This window comes from Lissotriton helveticus, chromosome 12 (assembly GCF_964261635.1).
Source record: "Lissotriton helveticus chromosome 12, aLisHel1.1, whole genome shotgun sequence".
Lineage (NCBI taxonomy): Eukaryota > Metazoa > Chordata > Amphibia > Caudata > Salamandridae > Lissotriton > Lissotriton helveticus.
The window spans coordinates 561,906,884-561,911,558 of record NC_136073.1 but is presented as its reverse complement, the minus strand read 5'-3'; the positions used below and the strand labels follow the sequence as shown (position 1 = coordinate 561,911,558).

General features: G+C 43.5%; 1 long non-coding RNA gene across 1 annotated transcript; it reads left to right on the top strand.

The window, feature by feature from the left end:
* Window positions 1-1,503: 1,503 nt before the first annotated feature.
* Window positions 1,504-4,300, top strand: LOC144798966 (uncharacterized). The gene is made up of 3 exons (XR_013603718.1): window positions 1,504-1,595; window positions 3,117-3,245; window positions 4,182-4,300. It is a non-coding gene; the product is annotated as an uncharacterized LOC144798966 (long non-coding RNA).
* The last annotated feature ends 375 nt before the right edge of the window (window positions 4,301-4,675 follow it).

Genomic DNA, 4,675 nt, shown 5'->3' with positions numbered 1-4,675 from the left:
TCACACTGTATGCTATGGTTCTGGGCCTAGTTTTCTATCCACCTTATATCTGTTCAATCTTTTACCTATTTTCACAGTTTTTCTTACTTTTTTTACTTCTCATCTATTTCTCTCTGTCCCTAAGTTTATATTTTGCATTTTATTTCTACTTTTCCACCTTTCTTTTTAGCTTTTCTACTGTTTTATTTTACTTCTTCATTTAAGCTCCTACTTCTTCCCCCTAACTTTTTTTCCTTTTGTTCTAACTTTTCTTTTCCACCTCCACCCCAGAACCATGGCAAAGGGGAGCAGCAGAACCGGCTCGAAGGGCAAGGCGCCTGCGCCCAAGAAGAGCCGGCTGCCTTGCGGCAGAATGCGACCTGCAGGGGTGCAGGCCCGGAATCTTTTCGGGGAGGCGGAGGTGGCCACCCTGGTTTTTTTCATGCAGTGCCACCTACCCTTGACCTTGGCAGCAGGCGGCAGGCCAGGGTCCGGTTAACTCCCAGAGGAGCGTCACCGCCGGTGGGCGAAGTTGCGCCGGGTAGTGTACCGTCGCTCGCAAATCCGGCGCACCCACCAGCAGCTGGCCCACCGGTGGGCAGACATTCTGGACAGGGAGCAGGACCTGTTGGACCTGCTAGGTGTTGAAGTCGTGGGGCTTGGTGAGTAGCTAGTAATATTAATAATTTAATATATATTATAGTAATATAAGTATTGTGTATAATTCTTGGACGAATAAGTAACACGGTTACTGGTGTGCTTAGTTACATTGCCGATGAATTCCGTCTCAAATTCTTCTGTTATTGTATGACACAGGTGCTGCTCGCCACTTCTCTTACTGGTTTGCAACTTAGCGCTGGCTTGGGCTGCTGATTATTGATATTAGAGTTTTTAGAGAACTGAAGTTAGTTGATGCTATTGCTAGAGTCTAGTCCTTACATTGTCCTTTAGTGAAATAGTGGTGGATGGATAGTATTAGTTCATATTTTTTTAACGGTCTGCATGACGCCTCCTCTGTCACTGAATGCTTAGTTAGTTCTTATTTACCCCACCCCTCCATTGAAACCGGTTTGAGTTTGTTTACTGAGTGGTAGGCTTAGCAGCACAGCAATAGCATGGTCAGGTGAGTCAGTAGCAGTTCTGATGCAAGCAACCAACAATTACGTGTATGTACAAATTTATGCATGTGTCCTCCATCTCATCATCTATGCATGTTTGCGGGCAAAAATAAAATTGCAATGCCGACTTACTGAACAATTGGACCGTCTGGATTCTTGAATAGGTGTTGTAGGTCAGGTGGTACTGGCTTCCTTAGTATATTCTGCAATCAGAATGTTTATGGCACATTTGATTAGTGTTCTATAAGTAGACGGTCTGTGGATCTTGCAAGCCAGTAGTCATTTATACTTTGAAGTCAATTTTATTGGAATTGTTGTTCCCTAAAATGTTTGAGAGGATTTTTGAATGAGGTCTTTGTTTCACACCACTTAATGTTTCTCTTTCTTTATTATTTCTTACATGATCAGCACCACCCAAGGGCAAGAAGACGGGGTCCGAGTTGGCGGGACAACCACAAGAGGAGCGCTCCTCTACCGCGGATCCTGCTGCTGGCCCCAGTAAGTCCTACAGTGCTTATATTAACAATTATATTTCCCTAACTTTTTAACGCACTTTATTTTTTCCAACCGATTAATCCTCCTTCCTAATTCAATGTTAGCAAAACCTTCTTTGGTCTTAAATTTGTTTTCCAAATTTTGGGTCACTAACTTTCCAATGCCATCCCTGACTTTCAGTTCCTTCAAACTGCCTCTGCCCCAAGACTCTCTGTGCTACTACTACTAGACTGTGTGTAGCTAAGCTTGCCCTGTGGGCCACTCTTTAGTTAAGGTATTCTTTTGAATAAAGCTGTGATAGAATAGCTGTAGGCACTGGGTCCACTCCTGTCTTTTGCGTTGTCCTCTGTAATCTCCAGTCTTTGTCAATTCCCACCAACAAAAATGCACAACCAGATGTTTGCCTACTAATTTTTGTTCAGTTAGTATACTTCTACTACTGTTGTGGTTATTATTCTCTGCACATACACATACAGAACTATGCACAAGAAATTAGGATGTTGTTGATGTTGGTGATAGGGAGGTTGGACCTTACCCCCTGGTCACAGAACTCAGTCAGAAGAACCCATAATCCAATGACCGTCTAGTCTACCTACCTAAGTGTCTTGGTCATAGTCATTTGTCCCACTCCCGACCCCAACACGAAGATAGTTAGATATACCCAATGATTTTATTACACAACCCAGAACAGAAGAAGAAGAAGACCCTTTCGCTCACTCACTCGTTTCACTCCACAACACCCCAGACACTGAAAATAATATACCACAGAGTCTACGTGCAAGTTCAGAAACTTTGTTTTTTTTAATAACAAGCTTTGTATTGTTGTAACTTGTAAGTATTTCCATGAAAAACATCCTGCTCCACCATGCAAAATGAAGAAGATTAAATACTGTACATTTTGTACATCTAGTGCACGATAGAGAAATGTGTGAATTGTGGGAGACCTCTCACCGTTGAACGTATACTGTAAGTGGTTACACATGCATCTTTCGAAAGCTCTGCAAATCCCTTGTTTCGTAAAGCAATCTTCTCTTCTCATCTGCCTATGAGATAAATGTTGCACGTTAGACAGTGAATAAAACTATGCCAGTTTTTAGCAGTCATGGCAAAAAGTGCAACATTATATTATGGATAAGCAACAGGGACTAACAATACTGGTTTGTCAATTGTATGCGACACTCATGTGGCCTCAATGGTGTCTTTCTTACTGTGCAACAAGCTGCGAGGTAACATGGGCAAAGCAGTAGACACGGATCTAAAAATGGTTATATGGCTCAGGCTAACTTTCCAAAGACTAGAGTAGGAGTAGACTAGATGACCCTAGGGACCATCTAATAAATGAAAACTAAACTCTGTCTAATGTGACTGCTGTACATTAGGACGCAATTTGGACTAGTTACACTGTCACAATGATTCATGTTATACGTAACTGTTTTTTCAATCTTCCTTCCTGGTTAAAAAAGTAGAACTAGTAAAATAGGGGGAGGTGTGCAGGCATCTAAAAAGGTGTACTTGATTTCATAGGTGCACAATCAATACTAACCACCAGTGCCGACGGGGCCAGCGGCGAAGAGATTGCCATCCAGGAGGGGACAGAGGATGCGGCACCTGCAGGAGCATCAGTGGGGGAGGAAAGTTCAGCGGTGGGCGGTGGTAAGTTATATTCATTACTTATTTGCATTACTAGGTGGATGGGGGACATTATTTTTCCTCACTGTGCTATGAGACTTATTAAGAAAGTATGAATTTTAAGTTGTACTGGACAATATACAATGGTTGAAGAAGACACCCTTAATAGCATTATCAGTTTTAGTTGAGTAAACAAGGCCTCTTCCATCAGACTCCAACTCAGCTGTGAAACTTATGGAGAAAACTAAAAGTCAGATCAGATGACCTTGAGGCATGTGTTGAACAAAAAGGGAAAGAAGTGAACTAGGGTGGAAGGAGGAAGGGAGGACTCAGAGATGTAATAATAAGACTAACTACCATAGAAGGATACTTTGGAAGGTTCATTCACATGGCTGATATGAATCGGATGCATGGGTTGTTAAAGGATGGGTAGAACTGTAAGGTCAAAGAAAATGCAGGCCTGGTTGGGCAAAAGAATATGGGTGCATGGATACAGTGGATAGCAAGAATCATGAGCGGAGTTTGTGTCAATGAAACCCAAGGCAAGGAAGGAGTGGACGCATGGGTGGTTGGGTTGCTGGTGAAAGTGAAACCAGCTAAGCCGATAATAAAGAATGATAGACATTTACTTGTAATGGGTGGATGCCCCCTAAATGTATTTGTATTCATCATAGGTGAAGACTGTCACTGGAAGCAGAGTCTTACTTTGAAAAAATAAAAGGAGATACAAAAAAGACTTTTGTTCTTATGTTTACTCAAGCCCACCCAGTACTAGGGCAAGTATAATGTCGGAAAAAACTTCAACAAATGCTACAGGCAGGGGAAGCAGGAGGACAGATTAGATAGATACTAAAAGTTGACACCAATTGTATGGACTGCGCTCGATAGTGCTACAATGCCACTATGTACTGTTGAATTCATTATGAAGAGTTTGCTACAATTCTGTTTCTTTTTTTATAGATACTCCTACTCCTTCCTCAAAACCATCACGGAAGGAGTTGGCAGCCAGGGCCCGGCAAAGGAAACTGCAGGCCATTGTGGAGGAGTACCGCAAGCTGGTGGCTGAGGCTGAGGAGGAGGAAGAGGCGGCGGCAGCAGCTGCTGCCTCTTCCAATGCGTCTGGCCCCAGCAAGGCTCCACCTGCAGGAGTACGGCGCCGCGGCCAGGCAGCCGCTCATCGCCGCCATTCAACATCTGCCACCCCCTCACAGCATGGATGCAAATGTAGGTGCCGTGCATTTCGGCAACAACTTCTCCTCCGGGTGGCCAAGCTGGAGGACCAATTAGAGGAGCGTGTAAAGATTTTAGTGGACAAACACCTCAAAGCCCGCCAATTGTAATGGACCCTGTTGATTTGCCCCTTTTTTAATACTTTTGTTGGTGGGTGGGAATTGGGTGTTGGGGTTATTTTTGTGGGACATTCTTTGGACTTGGACTATGGTTGGGGTTAGGGT